We start from the raw sequence: 19,904 nt of genomic DNA on the forward strand, positions 1-19,904 counted from the left end.
ACATTCCCTTCTCTTTTTTTCAGTGATCGCCTCCTCATGCTCCTCTCTCAGCGATCCCATCCCACATTCCCCTCTCTCAACAATCCACTCACATTCCCCTCTGTGTGTCAGTAGTCCCATGCACATTCCTCAATCTCTCACTGATCCCTCTCTCTCACTCTCTCTCACTCTCAGTGATCCCCTCCACACTCCCCTTACTCAGCAATCCCACCCACTTTCCCCCCTTGTGTCAGTGATCCCCTGCACATTCCCCTGTCTCTTTGTGATTCCCCTACACACACATTCAGCTCTACCTCTCAGAGATCCCTCCCCCCTACATCCCCCTCTGTGTGCCAGTGATCCCCTCACATTCTCCTCTCTCTGCGATCCCCCAAATTCTCCACTGTGTGTCAGACATTAACCTTCTGTCAGTCGGTGACCCCCCCCTCTACACACACACAACCCCTGTCTCTCTGTGATCCTCACACACATTCCCATCTGTCAGTGATTACCCCTACCACACACACACAGTCCCCCCTGTCATTTTGTGCCCCCCTCCATTTACCTCTGTCTCTCAGTGCACAAGCCCACTTCAAATGTATGCGTTTCTAGAGAGGAGGTGGCCCGTGTGCAGTTTCGGACACGGCCCCCTCCTCTCGGCCCGGCGGTCGGCAGAACACTGAGCTATGCACGGCCAGCGCTGGAGTTATAGACTCTGGGCTCTATAGAGTCTATAGTCTATGCACAGGTCACCGGGAAAATGGCTGTGGTGGCCATTTTCCATGTACTGCGCATGCGCAGGTCGCTCCATTTTCTCAGTGATTTCCTCACTGCACATGCGCAGTTAAGCCGTATTACAGGTGCCGTAGACATGGGCCAGCAAACACAGCTGTGTGCCTTGGATTGTAACCTATTGCGATTGGACTATGTTATTCACTGACCAACTAAGGACTGGCCCATGTCTACAGCCCCTGTATATGGCTATGAGAGCATGCCCGCTGCATACCAACTAGGAACCAGACAGTCACTACCTCTTGCTCACTCCGTATCCTGAATAATGCCGCACCCAGCAGCCAGCGATTGGCGCCTCCTGAGCAGACTGCTGAACCGTCCAGGAGCGTAAGAGACTGTGAGTATAAAGTTACTGGTCACCCCGGATCCTTACACTGTACCGTACCTAACAGCTTATGGTCATCTTTTATCAGGCTGTAGGACAACAAGGAAAGAGGGAATACAAAGCTAGGTCATGGTGCCGTTCTTCCAATGAACAGGATTTTTCTGCTCCATATTGTGACGGTTTTACAATTGATACAGATATAACCCACTGGAGGAAAATATCAGTAGTCTTTCCCTTCTATAAACTAACCTTTCTATATATACAGTATGAGAACTGACATAACAACAACTCTATGTTCGTTTTGATATTATCAATGCTGAAGCTAAATGCAATACTGATACAAAGTTATTTTTAACTGTGTATATAAATGTATCTATATGTTTAAATGTATAAATGTATCCAATGCTACTTGCATGAGTAATATATACCAGTGTATACAATTTAAGATATTATTTAGATACTCTCTCTTATATGCTAAGATTCATGTTTTTATATATTTGCATTATGAAAAAATATTGTGCATTAATTTTGAATATCAATTGTTGTTTATGATATATATGTTTACTAGCACAGTCACATTCTTTTTCTTGGTATCTTTCTATGTTTGTGCCTTTGTCAGAGAGCCCCAAGCAAAAAGCTTTTCTCCCTTTGGTAAATAGGGTTTTTATTACCAGACACATCAGCTTGTCTGGTCGAAATGTGGATTCTAAGGGGTTTATTTACTAAAGTGCAGGTTTATATAATTGGAGGTGTTGCCCATAGCAACCAATCAGATTCTACTTATTTATTAGCACCTTCTAGAAGATAATAGATACAATCTGATTGGTTGCTATATGCAGCAACTCTAGAAACCCGCACTTTAGTACAGTAAATATACCCCTAAGATAGCAATTTCATATCTGTTTGAAATGTCTTGAGTTTTATCTTTGTAAACATCCTGAAATCATGTCATTCATTGGATTGGGCCACACAAACCTGGGCTCCTGTGCAGTATTGTGAATTGTTTTCATGCCTCTAGCAGGAGGGGAGAAATTTCACTGTAAATTGTGATTACTGATGACAGAAGTGTGTCTGCAAATTTACAGCATCAGCAGGGAACCCCTTCCCTCTAGTTTCAGGCAGTCTCGGGAAATAACTAAATGTGCATTACATTGAATTAAGGGTAGCAAGGAAATGCATTTATGTCAGTGCTAACTTAAGTAGGAAGAATGGCTTACATGTGTATTCATATTATTTTTCTGCATGCTTAATTAGAAATCAAAACAGATGTAAAAGCTACTGTAAATCAAAGGGGAAGGAAGACCTCAAATGCTTTTTGTACTTCCCCACTATTCATTTATTACTCTTTAGCTGATGAAAAAATTATGCTACCCCTACCTCAGGCACTGGTGTAATGTAAAATTTCAAACCAGTGTGCTTCGCTCAGTGCAGGGTTTCTTCAATGCTGTTTCCGTTTCACATCAAAGGTCATTGCAACTTCTGTATAGTTAATAGAGAGTGCCTCTATATCACCCTGTTACCCTGAAGCTCACCGTGGAGTCGACAGCTCATTAAAGACATCTTTGTGCAGTACATGGTAGACAAGTCAGTCTGTAAACTTAGAATGATGTGCACCCATAGCTGGGAGTAAGATGTGGCCTGTTACTTACTCATTCCACCTGCTTCTGTGAGAGAAGACGCATGTGCTTTGGTAGGGATTCATGTTCTTAACCAAATTCCAGAATGTATGGAGAAAGGTAAACGTGTTATATAAGTCTTTGGTCGCCAAAATAACATGTCAGGTAAGATATATATATATATATATATATATATATAAAATCTGTTTCAGGCAGTACTCCCATGCAAAAAAATCACTATGCCTGGTGCCCTTCGCAGATGCCCATAATACAGAGCCCACAATACAAAACTCGATGGTGGTGGCACTCAGTATAAAAACAGACTCAGGCGCAGGTCATATTAATAACCAACATCTTTATCCTGATGACGATACATTAAATAGTATTGATGCGTTGCTTATTAACATGACCTGCACCTGAGACAGTTTTTATACTATGTGCCGCCGTCATCGAGTATATATATATATATATATATATATATATATATATCCAGCATACCTTCTAACAAATAGAAACAGGCGGCACTCATCCGGACTTTGTAGAAACAAGAAGGGGTTTATTTTTCCATATAAGCTGACGTTTCAAGGCCCGTACGGCAGCAGAATTAATTCTGAAGAGTTTTGGGCAATATTATATGCTCATATTCAGTCAAATGCTTCAGAACTCATTGGACGGCGCTTCACAGTGCAGATGGACAATGACCCGAAGCATACTGCAAAAGCAACCAAAAAGTTTTTTAAAGCTAAAAAGTGGAATGTTATGCAATGGCCAAGTCAATCCCCCGACCTGAATCTGATTGAGCATGCATTTCACTTGATGAAGACAAAACTGAAGGGAAAATGCCTCAAGAACAAGCAGGAACTGAAGACATTTGCAGTAGAGGCCTGGCGGAGCATCACCAGGGATGAAACCCAGCGTCTGGTGATGTCTATGCGTTCCAGACTTCAGGCTGTAATTGCCTGCAAAGGATTTGCAACAAAGTATTAAAAAGTGAAAGTTAGATTTAGGATTGTTTAGTTTGTCCCATTACTTTTGGCCCCTTAAAAAGTGGGAGGCACATATAGAAACCGTTGTAATTCCTACACCGTTCACCTGATTTGGATGTAATTACCCTCAAATTAAATCTGAAAGTCTGCAGTTAAAGCACATCTTGTTTGTTTCATTTCAAAGCCATTGTGGTGGTGAATAGAGGCCAAAATATGAAAATTCTGTCAATGTCCCAATATTTATGCACCTGACTGTATGTGTATATATACATATATATATATATATATATACATATATATATATATACATATACATACAGGGCTAATTTTCGGGAAAAATAGGTTCAGGATCTGTGGGTGGAGCTACCGGGGGAAGAGCTATAAAAGAACAATTATTATTCACCATCTCTCCTTTTAGTGATTCAAGTGGATATAACTCTTTAAATGATTCAAGACAAGACATTATATATATATATATATATATATATATATATATAATTCTACACAGATGGAGCTCTGGTTGGAATCAAACTCATGTCATTAGTGTTGTGAGGAAGCAATGCTAATCATTGTGCAACCTTGCTAGTAGAGATGAGCAGGTTCGGTTTCCAGGAAACTGAACCCACCCGAACTTACAGGTTCTTAGTAGATCCAGGTCCCAGCTCGGATCTTCTCGCCCATTAAAGTCTATGGGGATGCGCTGGCTAGGTACACCCCAAGCTCAGGCTGATAGCCGGGGCTATGCTCGGCACCCCTGGTGGCAGTGGGTGCTGAGTTCATTGTGTAAAAGATAGAAAAAAATACTATTGTCTTTTACAGGGGACTACAGATCCCAGCAGGCCTACCCTGCGTGCGGGTACTTGGAGAACCACAAGTTTCGGCAAGCACAGGCATTAAAGGCCCGCTGGCACCTGTAATACTCCTGTAAAAGAAATATAAAAAAAGACAAGACACACACCGAATATTGTATTAATTTATCAAACGTTCACACACACTCACAGTAAATATTCACCTTCACTCCCTGTAGCCATTCTGACCTCTTGTCCAGCAGCTTTGATTGCTTAAAAAAAATTCCATACTCACCTACCACTTGTGTCATGTCCTATTTGATCCATGTAGCCATCCAAGGTTTTCTTAAAATATAAAAAACGAATTGCGCGAATCCACCAGACAAAATACTACCCGAATGAACGCTAACCAGAAAAATCACTCATTTAAAACAATGAGGAGAGTGTTCATTGGCTGAGAGCTGCAATAAACACTTCCCCCATTCACTTCAATGGTGATGACCGCTAATATCCTAGCAATATAGCAGCAATGCTCAGTGCTCTCCTTTCTGCACTGAGTGTGCCTCCTTCCTCCAAGCTGCTTCATACCTGTATCTTGTTGGCATGCTGCACACCATGACAGAGGCGGAACTAGCAGAGGGCTCCTCCTATTTGCCTTCTCTCAGCTGGGTCCCACCTCCCTCCCTCACCCTGATGTCAACCTGCCCGGGTTGCATGGATTGAGCATCAGTCACACAGGAGGACAGAACATGGCGGCTGTGTCCCTGCTGCTGTGGGGAGGCCTGAGTCGGATGCTGTTGCTGAGTGCCCGGTTCATGGTGCCCGTGACTGGGAGAAGCCTGAATGGTGAGTTTGGTAAGGTCATGCCTGACTGCTCTGATGCTGCATGCCAATGCGTATAAGGGTACTACTGTGGCATAATGTGTATAAGGGTACTACTGAGGCATAATGTGAATTAGGAGCGCTACTGTGGCATAAGAGGCACTATTGTGGCATATTGTGAATAAGGGGCACTACTGTGTGCCATAATGTGAATATGGGGCACTACTGAGGGTCTGGAGGAAAGGGTAGCGCCATAGCATACACTTGCTCTGGACGCTGTGACTCCATGCTATGCCTCTGTGTGGGAGGAAGCCAGAGCACCTAGAGGAAACCCTTGCACACACGGGAATAACATACAAACTCCACACAGATAGGCTCTTGCAGGAATTGAACCCAAGACCTAAGTGCTATTAGGCAGTAAGGCTACTGTTCTGCCATGACACTTACTGAGCATGTCGAGCACAGGATATTCCATTTTGCATTATTATGTAGATCCTTTATTGTATGGCAGTATGTGCGACAGCAAAGTGAGCATTTTAGAAAAAAAAGTAAAGTATTTAGCCGATACTTGCCAACTTTTTATATTTTCTCTCCGGCAGAAGCCCGGAGAGGAGATGCAGCTGACCTTTTTGGGGAGCAGGGCAGGGCTCCTATGTCATTGACGCATTTTTGCACATTTAGCCACGCCCCCTCCATATGGAGCTGCGTTTTTCAGCAATTATCTCCCCATCCTGCCCACTTCTCTAGGAAGTGGGTGGGATGCAGGAGATCCCGACACTTCCCGGGGTGTGGGGGGCTACCCAAAAATTCTGAAGCTCCCGCAACTTCCGTAAGCGTAGGTAATTATGATTTAGCCTGAACAACAGTCTTCTTTTATGTGCATTTATTATGTGATGTGCAGTTTGGTTTTCCAGAAAACTTTGGGGTTCCAAGTCGAATCAAATCCTGGCTCGGATCACTTTTGAGGTTACGAGTAGAACCGTGTCTGGCTCGGGTCTGCTGTAAATTCATAACTTGGATTTAAACAATTAATCTCAGGTTTTGGATTGCCTGTATAGTCCAAATGACATAATTTTAACTGATTTTATCAATTTTAAAGAAATCCAAAACCAAAACAGAAAAACGTCAAATCACTTGAGGGTTGTTTTGTAAAAAATAAAAAAACAAGGGGGATAAAAGAAGACTGGTGTGATGGCTGTATGGTTACCATTTGTAGATTCATGTGAGTTCTGGCCCTTACCTGTTTGTAGAGGTGAGCAAAGTAAATTTCACGACAGAAGAGGCTGTTTCTTCTTTGACTTATACACCTGTTTTACAAATCTTTGGACTTACTTTCTGTTCTGCTAAGGAAAAATATACTGTTCGTTCCCTTTCATGACCAATCATGATTAAATCGATCAGTATATTAGGAGAAAACAAAAATGTTTAATGTAAGTGGTGGTTGTCAAGTGGCAGGAGGTTGGACTCCTGGCATGATATTTAAAGTTTCTGCATTATAGGCATCTTCAGATTTTACTGCCACTTTGCACATCTAGATGTACTTCCAGATTGTGGAGGATTTTTCGAACAGAAGAGGTAGGTGTGCAACTGCAAACAGATGTACAATAGGTGTACTACTGTAGCTAGGTGCAGCCAAGCAATATAAAGGAGCTTTGTATAGCACATCCAATATTGATCTAATATGAGGTCCATATTATTGTTGACATGTTAGAAGTCTTCTTGTTTTTCATCACTTTTATCACAAAGAGGGATGAAGAGGGTGGTCAAGCATTGCTTATACAAACCCTCAAAGAGCAAGAAAGGGAAATAATATAATTATAACCCATACATCCATGTACTGCTACTGTATTTATTATTAAGCACCTACACATGCAGAGTGTGTACACTTTAATCATATAGTAGTTTTTCAAGAGTGTAAATCATCTTTGTTCACTAAATTAGAACTTGATGCAAATGTGGTTCAAATGATCATAATATAATCTAAACTGACTGCTCCCAAATATGGTCATATAAACACTTAGGGCCAAATGTAATAGGGTGAGAGTTTAGAAATGTGAGAGTTTAGAAGTAAACTCTCACATTGGTCGAGTTTTATCTTCAAAATGGGAAAACATCTGGATGAGAGTTTATATGCGAGTTTGCTTGTTCTCGAACTGTATTATATTGGCCGAGTTTAAAGAAGTGTGAGAGTTTACTGCTAAACTCTCACTTTTTCTAAACTCTCACCCTACTACATTTGGCCCTTAATTTCCACTTAAATATATACTGCAGTAGAAGTGGTTCAATTTCTTACAATAAACCTTTTTCTAATTATGAGCTGATTTGAAGTTGGGAGCAAAGAAAAAATAAATAGGGGCAAATTTGCACCTTGGTAAAACCATGTTGCACTGCAAGGGGGCAGATTTATAATCCGCCTAGAATAGATGGCTTTAGAACGTCAGAAACTGAGTTTCTGATTAGACCCTAAACCAATAAACATGAAATAATGACAGTTTTTGGAATGAATGCGGTCACAGTTCTTATTTTATAACCAATTCAATTCTTGAAAACATTTCAGTGTGGCAAGAAGGCACTGCCCATTGGCACCAGCCAGGATATAATTAATGAGCTACTAATACTCATGGCCTGATGCAACCAGGACCATCCAGGTACCATATCCCTTTACTTGGCCAGCACTTGCCCCAACCCTAAGTCAGAGTCCAGGCCCACCCCTAAGGTAATAGCTTTCTAGCCAATATCAAAGGAAAAATGCTTATCAGTCACCTTTGCGCCCTATTTGGCCGCCAGTGAGCAGTACCTTCCCGCCATGCTGCACATCCTCTGAAAGAAAAAGGTTAGTAAACAAACAAGACATCAAAAGAGAACAAGACAGAGGGAGAGTGGGTGGTGGAATCCAAAGTGGAAAGAGAAACATTTCCTGTGAGAACCAGTATAAGAACAAACCTAAAACCTGCCCCTAAATTCACCCCGAGTGGAGCTTAATTGTCAGCAAACATTGCACCTGTCAATCACTTCCCTACAGTTCAAGAAATGTAAAAACCACACACTAAGGGCGCCTATTATCGCTTCACGCTTACGCAGCCATCACTCTAATAAAATGTGCAGATAGATTGAGAGTTGGGAGGAACATGTCCTAAATGAGCTTGCAGTGTAAAAATAAAACTGTTCGGTATTTCTGAGCTACTATAAATGAAGAAGCAGCCAGCATTTATCCTGCAAGCAAAATAAATATATAAGTAAATTAATAAATACTTTTGCACCCCATGCATTGCAACATTGTATGTCCAGGTGCACAGTTACTCCTTATGTCTGCTTTGATAAATTTTTAATAAATGCAACTTTGTACCAAAGTGACCAGCAATTTTTTTTTCTCATTGTTTTTGTCCAAAAACATATAACACTAGCTGTAGATGTGACATGGGGTCAAGTAAACGTATAGAATAATGACATGTACAAATATACCTGGACACATCTGCAGATACTACTGTATATGCCTTTTTGGAGACATGTCTCTTGCAGATGCTGGAGTGTTTTGCAATAATAACGCAGTAATTATGATTGTGTATTAATCACTCCATTTCTCATAAGCACCTATATTATCTATAGGCATGGCCATCTATGGCATCACTTAATTTGCATGGACTACTGCAGAAAATAATAATAATGTCAATATAATATGAGATCTGATATATCTGAGATGGGTGTGGGGGTATGTCGGTATGTTCCAGATGGGTGCTTTTAGTGTGACCTGTGTTTAATGATCAGAGTATACCAAGTGTCAGAGTGACCTGTGTGTAGTGATCAGTGTTTATCAGGTGTGTGATATCAGTGTGACCAGTGGCGTCACAAGGCAAGGGGGTCGCACCCGGGTGTCACCCGCAGTAATATTAATAATGGGACCATGGGAGATTGGGATTGGGCCATGAGGCCACGCCCCTGTCCCTCAAGGCCACGCCCCTTCTCACAAGGCCATGCCCCTTTTTAAAGCGCGCACAGCTATGCCGCGCTCAATATGTCCCTCCCCGCACCGGGTGACACCTTGGGGAGGGACGCCACTGAGTGTGACCTGTGTGTAGTGATCAGTGTTTATCAGGTGTGTGATATCAGTGTGACCTGTGTGTAGTGATCAGTGTTTATCAGGTGTGTGATATCAGTGTGACCTGTGTGTAGTGATCAGTGTTTATCAGGTGTGTGATATCAGTGCGACCTGTGTGTAGTGATCAGTGTTTATCAGGTGTGTGATATCAGTGTGACCTCTGTGTAGTAATCAGTGTTTATCAGGTGTGTGATATCAGTGTGACCTGTGTGTAGTTATCAGTGTTTATCAGGTGTGTGATATCAGTGTGACCTGTGTGTAGTAATCAGTGTTTATCAGGTGTGTGATATCAGTGTGACCTGTGTGTAGTGATCAGTGTTTATCAGGTGTGTGATATCAGTGTGACCTGTGTGTAGTGATCAGTGTGTATAGGGTAAATAAATAGGATAGTGTGGACCTACCGGAGGAAGAAGGCTCAAAACCTGCATTAGACCCATGTGGCTTAAATCCGGATCTACACTTAATACAATATTATCTTTTTGCTGCATTTAGCAATTATTACCATTGGTCATACTCTCTTTTTCGAGGCAGACTTCTCACCACCTTTGAATTCCCTTTGTCTCCTGCAATCCTCCACCAAAGGACCTGTCCCCAGATTACAGTATATGTAGAACTTAAGTCACCTAACACTGTCCCTAGGGACCATGATTAGTAGGTTTGGGAGAGGCATTTGGAAGAGAGTTCGGACAATAAGCACTGGGAAAAAATGTAACCAAATACTGTACTACTTCTAGTTCAATCTGTGTCATAATAAATCAAATTACATTAAAACTTCTTTACAGATGGTACCTGGTTCCCCCCACATTGTATACATTTTCCCTGAGAACTTCACTAGTTGTTGGAGAAGATGCACTGCAGACGTCTTCATTTAGCCAATAAAATCTCTGCCTTTTGATCCGGAATCAAACGACTTTTGTCCTCTCTCCTGAATCTACCGATCCCCTTCTCTCCCAGGTTTCCAGTCCATTATCCACATCCCATCTGCTACCAAACACCAATATAAATTAATTTGCACATTGTCTAGGTGGTTACTTACCAAATTGTTACAAAATGGTTGCAATCTTCCCCTCCCACCGTGAAAACAGTTATTAGACAAGTCTGACAACTTACCAACTGGAATAGATCACTATTATACTCCATAATTCTTTAAGATCCTTTATTAAAGTCTGGGCCAAACACTTTTACTCGTGCATTCCATTTTTCATGTGATCTTGCATGAATTTTGTCCTCTTGGCTCATCATTCCCTCCCCCTCTCTCACTTACTCCCCTACTCTGCAGTCTGACACCCCACCTCTTGTTATTTCCCCCTCTTACTTCTCTCTAGTCTTTGCTCTCCACATTTATTACAAAAATTTATCAGCACAAATTTTTGTGTGCTAACAAATACTTTTCCATGATTAGATGTTCATCTCGGCTCTACCTCCTGTGTTCACTGATATTGTTACCTGCTGTTCACTCCAAAAAAAACAACAACATAGGTTACTACTGCATTCTCTAGTACTGTAACTGCTTATATCATGAGATTGTACTCAGATAACATATATTTAATCTGGAAAAATGAATGAAATGTCTGCTGTTCTATGGAGCTCATTCAGAACCACTCGCAAGTTCCGGTCGCTCGCTGACAAAAAGGGGCCGGATATTTAAATGAAGTGCTCGCACTGCGTCGCGTAAGGATGCCCACTATGTTTTAGCGAGCTATGGCAAAGTGCGCTCGCAAGTGTCTAAAGACTCCCCCTTGCCACTCGCAACACGTCATCTCCAGGAAATGAAGGATTAATCGGGACTATCGTCTGCCATCAGAGCTGCTCGCAGTCCATGGGGCAGCCTTAGCCTGCTGCAAGCACAGCGATCAGCGCTGGCTGAAATACATGCAGGTGACGTGTACAATGACACTACTTTGCTAATTATGCGCGCCCTTTAAACGGCATTTTGGCAGCCTGACACTCCTGCGTTCGCACATCCACTCCCCCGTTCACAAGCACCTTCCCCTGTTACCACCCACAAACGGAACTATCTCTCACTCAAAGCAGCGACCTGATAGTGGCTTACGAGCTACCAATATCAGATCGCAACGAATGACTTGCGCAAGCATCACATTTTGGATGCATACCGGCGTTTAGTAACGCCGTATGCTGTATGCATGATGATTTTAGCTGTCCTTCATGGTGTCGGGTTTATGACAGGTGTCCCTCTGCGCATGCGCAGCCTTGGGCAAGTGCATGCGCGAGCTGAGGAGGACCCTGGGAGGGATCTTGGTGCATGTGAAATATGTGGTCAAAACCCTGAAACAGCATTTTTGGAGGTTTGACCTAATTTTTATTGTTGATGCATCCCTCCACCTAGAGTTAATTGATGTTATTATTGTCATATTTAGGTTCAAGGGGTGTGTTTTTGTTTATTTCTAAACAGCTGTCAGTTGGCAGTTCCCCCTCTTATCTTCTGGAAATCCCAGCCTCCCTTCTTGTTTTGTTGATGTTTTTTGTTAGTTGTTTGTGACTTTGGTGAGTTTGCAGTGGCTGTAGAATGGCTGCATGTTTTTCTGTATTATTATTTAGTTTACTAGGTGAGCTCTCCTATGTTTTTATGATTGCTAAAGCCAATGTCCCTACTGGGAATAAACACAATCCTGTCTGGGTGTGTTTTTGAGCTGAATAGTTGAACACCAATGTGTGAATTGTATGGTGAGTTATGTAGTGTTGTTTTGTCATTCCATTCTTGGGGCCTGATTCAGAGATGGACAGATTTGCAGAGCCGCATACAAGCAGCTGTGCAAACCCATCCATCTTTGATGCAGATGCAGAAGGAGGTGTCAGACACCTCCTTGCTGCATTTGCGATCCCAACACTCGCAGGCTGGGATCAGCACTGCAACCATCCATGGTGGCTACTTTGGTCAGGCTGCGGGAGCTGAAGCTTCCCGCAGCCTGACTGGGTGCTGGTCACGTAAGAGGCCAGGAATCTGTGTCTGCTGACGCAGACCCTGGCCTCGTCCCTCCCAAAAAAGGGTTGACATGCCCCCGATCCCGGGAATGGTGATCAGCCACGTTCCCAATCCGTCCCCCAAACGCCACAGCATGTTAATCATGCTGTGGCTTGGGGAGGTCTGCGAGTGTCATCATAGTACCCGTTCTTCCCCAGCACAGATGCGGACCCAGAAATATCATTGGATGAACTTACATCTCTGAATCAGGACCTTGGACCGTCACCATACTAGACAAATAAATAAGCACAATACATATATAGTATATATATAATAAGTGGTGTATCACAGTTATGTTTAAAACTCCAAATGAAAGGCCCTCTAAATTTACTTTACAATGAGCAAATGGTAAACCTAAATGATCATTTTGTTGAGTCTTTTGTTATAATTTGTGTTATTCAATAGTATTGAAGCTGTATACATACAAATTTGCTGTAATAAAAACATATTTTAGCACTACCAGCATAATGTGGGCATGAAAATATACTGTATCTTGTAATCAGCTTCTCACCACCTTCTTTGTGATTCCTAGCCATTTGGGAGAGTAAATTTTCAGTTTGAGACAAAGTGGTGAGGGAATAATGAGCATCTTATGTGTTACAGCCTTATGCTGTGGCTGAGAAACTGGTACAAAACGTTTGCTTAAATAGTCCCTGTGGATAGCGAAACCCAGACAGCTCCCTAATTATCTGAAGTTTTATCTGTTACTGCACCTGCATAAGAGGCATGATGGGGAAAGCTGTGCCGGGAAATAAAATTGAATGGGTGGGTGCTTACTTTTTTCTTTCTACACTGTGTCACCCCATTCCTGACACAAAATGTGTTACTATGTTCCTAAAAGTTTTATTATATTGCTGAGTTTGATTTTGCAAGCCTATTATTAATGTCATAATGGGCTGCTCAGCTGATAATATTGTTATTCCATTCCTGATACTGTCATTTTTAACAATGTTACACCCCTGGGCTTGTACATTTCACCTTCCTCTGAGATGCTGGCAGAATACTGACACTCTCCTCCACAGTGATCCTGCTGGTAAATGTGCTCTCCTGTAATGTCCTATCTCATTTTTTAAATGCGTGAGTGAACTTTTCTCCAGGAAAAAACAATTTGATGGTGATTACCTGTAGGCTAATAACAGTTTTAAAGCTAGGTTTTGCTATGTAAAATAGTAGGTGTGTCTTTGTATATTTCATTATATCCTTTTTAAATTATGCATGCATATACCGCACAGTATAGCTCAGCACATATTTCCTAATAATGACTGTCACACCCCAATAGAGCAAATGTTGCCCATCGTCATACACAGCAAGGCTTACCCTCAGCATACCTTTAATTAAGATGGTCAACCAGTGGCGTGGTTACCACACTATTGATACTGCATGTCAAACATAGCCTTATTTGGCAAACGGGGCCAGTTGGACGTAACATAAGTTGCGTCATTTTTCCAAAGAGGCTCCTCTCCTTGTCATTTACGTCACTGCTACCCTAGGAGCAAGCCTATTTCTAAGTGTTTTTTTTTTTTGTGCCAGGCCAGGATCCGGAATACTACACGATCTTAAGAGGACTATGGGGGTCATTTAGACCCGGTCGTTAGCGCCGATGCGCTCGGACCGGGTCGAAGGCCCCCCACAGAGCATGCGCACGACGGCGCCGTCGTGCGCATGCGTGAGACCCGCTACGACTGACAGCGCCGGTCGTAGCGGGTCTCGATCCAAAGGGGGCGAGCTGTCGATGTTGATTGACAGCTCGCCCAGTTTGGAAGGCGGGCCGGGGGGGTGGCAGCCCAAATGGAGGCATTCCCATGGGAACGCCTACCGTTTGGGGGCGGCCCCACTGACATCACTAGTGATGTCAGTGGAGAGCTTCCGGCTCTGACAGAGCCAGAAGCTCTCCGGGGCTTACAACAAGGGAGACCCTACCTAGGGTCTCGTCGTAAGCCCCGATGGTCGCGATGGTCTCTGACCATCGCGACCATCACCGGAGCTGTCGTTAGAGCTGTGGGTCTTAACCCACAGCCTAACGACCGCAACAGAGGCGGGCGGTCAGGATGCAAGTGGCCGTCCAGTTTCTGAGCGACCGCTTGCATCCTCCGACCGCCTCTGAATGAGGCCCTATGTGTGAATTAATTTTTATTTCAATAAAGTATTTTTTCAAAGGTTTCTATATGTATTTAAAAGAAAAAAAAAACATTTTACAGGTAAACTACAGATACCAGCAGGCTGTAGATGCCACTACATGCTGACACTTGGGATTCCCCAAATGCCAGCATGCTCTGGCAGCCATAACCTTTACACATGACGTTTGTTGCTGGGACCTTTTTTTCTTATTTGTGAATTATTTTATTACCGCACTCCCATAGCCTAGTGATGTCTGGGAAGAGCCTTAATGTTAACTACACTGAATTTTCACAATTGTTTTATGGATCTGACTCCCCTGGGAACACAGCCCCATGCTTTCGGCTTAGGGCTGATTTGGTATGCTGCGGGCTTCCGTTATACTGCCACCCTGGCTGACAAAGCCTAGTGCTGGTACTGCCAACTCTTGAGGGAACCTGCACACTTCCCCCAAATATTTCACTACCAGCACTGGGGGGGGGGGGGGTAGTCACAAAGTTTTTTTCTTAAATGTTTTATTATTATTTTCTAAATAGCTACACTTCCACTAATCACCGCAGATATAAGCAGAAGTAGGGGGCCAGCCGCCATCCGAACCATTAGGTATATTACTATATCCATTTACATGCTCTTATTAGCTCTGTGTAAATATAGGCCTCTGACATAACTTTATACATTGTTTATGTGCGGTTCTTCTCATTTAATGGTTTCTTACAGAAGTACAGTACAATTAATATTTAGCATCAGATGATCTTCACACATGTTATCTAGTAGATTAACTAATAAATGTTCATTGATAAAGTAGCCAGAGTAAGAAAGATTTTTAGAAAACTTACTGTCTCATTTACTAAATGATCCAGACACAAGTTGGGTTGTTCTTTATTTATCACATGTTCAGTCTCATCTGGATAATCATACAATTAATGAACAGTTGATGAAAGTCTGGCATCACTATGGCGATGGAAGCTAACATTTTAGTGGTGGATTTATCTTCCAATATGAAAAAAAATATGCAAAATAATTTTTGTTTTACACTAACTGCCAAAGATTTATTTTTAAAAGGAATATATTTAAATTCAATAATATTTAAAGTCACCTAAATTGCCTTAATGCTATTACTAAAATATCTGACCAAGAATTCTCCTGGATGTTTTATAATTTAAGGTTATAGTTCTGTTGCTGAAATATGCACTAGGTGAATACTTGGACTTTCAGGCAGCCTGGTTTGATCCAGCTTTCATCATATGTACATGATACACTGGCTGTGCATAGACACAGGGCCGGGCTCCAGGGTGAGCCACACCCTGTGCAAGATAAGTAAGGGCCTCCCCATTCTCGCCCGCGGCAGGAAATGGGGGCATGGCCTAATTACCATAGGCCACGCTCCCTAAGTGACATTATTTGGGGGCATGCCGGTATGGCACGCCTCCCATTAATGTCAGGCTGGGGGCGAGCCCAGCACTACGTCAGTAGCTGGGCTGCCCCTAGCTCTCTTCCAAAACTGAATGGCAGGCACCGTCGTACAGCTGAGGCGGAGGAGGTGCCCAAGCTCCCGACTGCCCGTGGGACACTTTGTCTCGCGGGTGGAACAGCGGGGCAGTGCACGAAAAACGTGACTGTCCCGCTGAAATCGGGAATAGCTGGGAGGGGTGCTCCCTCTATGGGGTGGTGCCCCTGTTCGACCACACTGGTCGAACATGCCTCGAGCTGGCCCTGCATGGACACCTGGAAGGGGTTACATTAGAACCTGATACATATCCCATTTAGATGTTGAAGTATGTTACCCAAGTATAGCCCATAAAATGGGTTTAGAAATAATTAAAAGTTCTTTTTGTGATCCTATGTGGAACTAGATGCCCAGTGTGAGATAGTGTTAGAATTAAATTATTTTCTGCAATATACTGTACTTTCATTTTATGAACAGTATTTCCTGCACTTAACAATTCGGTCGAAGGGTCGCCATCATGTAAGAATGTGTACTGGGTGTTGGGGCAGATTTAATTTATCAACTATATTTTGGAGTGTGGTTTGAACATAAATGTTAATTATTAAAATCTCACACTTACCTTTGACAAGGGCTCACCACCTCAACCTCTGCTTAAGGACATGGCATCTAGCAATGTTTTACATATGAACAGCCGTAATCCCAAATCAAAGGGATGTCAATTAATCAATTTCTGTGAGTACATAGGAAGCGTTATAATATGTATGTTTTTGGGTCAGATGAAGCAAGGATGTAATGAAAATATCTAGAAATCTACCTGCGGGCTACAAAATAATAAGCATTTCTCCCCAATATTAATGGATGACAGTGCAGCATGTGATTTGAGAATCATCACCACATGCTGTGCACAGTATGAATAACTGGGGCATATTTAAGATGTATTTATTACTATAGGATGGCTCATTGTAAAGTTCATTGTAGCCTTGCCTCGAGGTAATCTTTATGAGAGCAGCACCTTAAGGACATGCTTGCTATTATAACAGCAATTACATATAAAGGGAATAACAAGGGAGATTCATGTTTGAAGCTAGGTATACAGTACTTTAAATGTTGTAATTGTGTACAGTGTGTTCTGTGACAACATGTAGTTTATTTAATGTGTTGATATTATAAGGCATTATATGTAGGAAAAACAAAGCTCAAATCTCGTAAAATGATTTATGTACCTTCTAGGTCTTGCTAATGGTAATTTACTAAGTGTGATAATAGCAAGACATTTCATGATTAAACATAATGGTAAATAGAGGGAGCACAGGAATAGTAGCTGTGGCAGCTAAGGGGGTTGACTAAGGTCCCTCAGCTGCCTCTTTAGCAGTCAGCAGAGAAAGCCACAGAAAACCATGAGGACAAGCCAGCATTCTGGGGATAAAAATGTAATACTGTGAAGTGTAATGAAGTGAAGTGCAATGTAGGGCAGCATAGGAAGGGATATAGGCCCTCATTCAGAGCCGTACGCTCTGAGCAGAGCGCACGCTCTGAATGAGGGCCGGGCTCCATTTTCATGGAGCGTCCTCCTGGACGCTCGTATAGCTGTGGGTCACCACCCACAGGCTATACGAGCGTGCTTTGTGATGGCCGCGATGGTCGAGACCATCGCGACCATCGAAATTGCGAGCCGGAGCCTGCGGTTGAGGTTTTCAACCGCAAGCTCCGGAGTGATTTTGGCTCTATCAGAGCCAAAATCACTCCCACTGACATCACTAGTGGTGTCAGTGGGCCGGCTTCTGACGGGAGGCGTTCCCGTGGGAACGCCCCCGTCAGGGAGGCACGCCCCCGGCACGCCCACCAAAGGGGGCGTGCTGTCAATCAACATTGACAGCACGCCCCCTTTGATCGGACACAACGAGCGAAGGACTTTCCTTCGCTCGTCGCGTCTGGCGCATGCGCACGACGGAGCTCCCTCCGTCGTGAGCATGCTCAGTCCATAACATCGACCCACTTGCGAGCGGACAGCCGCTTGCGAGTGGGTCTGAATCAGGCCCATAGTCAATAGATCAACATTTCCAATGCTGACATTCATAATGTAAACACCACAATGTTGACAGTTATGATGTTAATATGTAAAAATGTCAATGACAATGGGTCAACATTGTCAGAATGTCAACATTATGGTTTGTCTGCAGGCAGGAAGGTTAGGGTTAGACACTAGAGGCAGGGTAAGAGGCAGGGGCAGATTGGCATGAAAAACCAGCCCAGGAAATCTGGATGAGGGGGAGAGGGGATTTGACAAGTGGTGGGGTCTGTATAGGGGGGTGAACTCTTTCTCCTACAGAGATGAACACTTTAGACCTTCTACCCCCCCTACAGTAGCGGATATATATATATATATATATATATATATATATATATATATATATATATATATGCGTGTGTAGAAACCCCTCTGTAAAAATCCTGCATTTGCCCCTGCCCAACTAGCCCAAATTTTAAATCAGCAGCAACTTGATTTAATAATTGCCATCTTTCCCCTAACTAGCCCTGTCATTATTTGTTATTCCTTATCAAGTACACATTAATATTCCCACTAAATAACCTTAATAGCCCTCACTACAGCACACTATAAGCAACCACACGTTACAATAATACCACCCCACCACACACAAATTACTGTACATGAATACCATCACACACACATTATAATAATACCATCACACACACACTAATGCTGGCCATACACCTGCACGATTTCGGGCCGATTGCCCGATTTTCGATGAGTCATATGATGGATCTTGTGAAAATCGTGTATATTTTTAGTTTGATAAGATCTGATGCGCGCTCCCGCAGCTCCTATAATTGGATCTTGTGATCAGATGTGCAGCCCATCTTGTCCATCGTATCGTGCCGTTTATTTTGTTCATGCGATCCATCGTGCAGCAATTCAAGTAATTTCAATGACTGTTTCCCTAATGAGCGCGTAAGGCACAGGATCGATCATACGACAGACCCTGTGCTAAGAAAAACAACAAACATGCTGCCCGGACTGCCAGGGAGCTTCAGGGAGTCCGATGCTGAATCGGAGCGTATGCTGGTCGTGCAGGTGTATGGCCAGCTTAATAATACAAAAACACAAACACATTTTATAATACCGCCTCCACATTCCACACACATTATATGAATGCCATCAAGCACACACACACAGGCATATATCATATTAATTGTATTACACACACACACACACTGCACTAATGCCGTGACACACACTCACATTATATTAATATCATCACATACAATATGAATACCATCAAACATAGGGCCTGATTCAGAGCCGCTCGTAAGCGGCCGCTCGTTCGTTCCGAGCGATGTTTGCACAGCTGCGCATGCGTACGGATCGTAATAAGCATGCGCGAACCAGTCAGTGCGGCCGAAAATCGTTTGTTCGCTAAATAGCGAATGCCTGCTATTTTGAGTGACAGGAGGAGGCGTATGTGGATGGTAACAGGGGAAGGTGCTTGAAAACGGGGAGTGGAGATCAGAACGCAGGCGTGCTTAAAGGTCAAAACGGGCGTTTTATGGGTGTGCATAATTAATACAGCAGCGTCATTGACCACGTCACTGGGTTATTTTATAGTCAGAACTGCTCGCAAGATTGCGGTAGGAAAACCAACCACAAGAATAGCGAGCAGTTCATACGCTGGTCGATGTACTCGATTAATCTAATAAATAGCGGACATGACGTAGGATGCGAGCGGCCAGGGGGCGTAGTTTCCCAAAAAACGACCGCAAGTTTTGTTCGCTCGTTCTAGAGGCGTGAACAGACCGCAAAGAGCGAACGGTTCATTTGAATAGCCACCCCTTTTTTCTGAACGAGCGAGCGCAAATAGCGTCCGGCAGTGAATCAGGCCCATAGATATACTGTATATATCTGATATCATAATAAGGGATGTAGTCAGCATCCTGA

General features: G+C 43.0%; 1 protein-coding gene across 1 annotated transcript in view; it reads left to right on the forward strand.

Annotated features, from left to right (window-relative positions):
* Positions 1 to 19,904, forward strand: part of CSMD2 (CUB and Sushi multiple domains 2) — a 1,115,355-nt gene that overhangs the window by 646,589 nt on the left and 448,862 nt on the right. The window lies entirely within an intron of this gene.

The sequence above is a fragment of the Taudactylus pleione genome, unplaced genomic scaffold (assembly GCF_031769625.1).
Source record: "Taudactylus pleione unplaced genomic scaffold, aTauple2 ptg000007l, whole genome shotgun sequence".
NCBI lineage: Eukaryota > Metazoa > Chordata > Amphibia > Anura > Myobatrachidae > Taudactylus > Taudactylus pleione.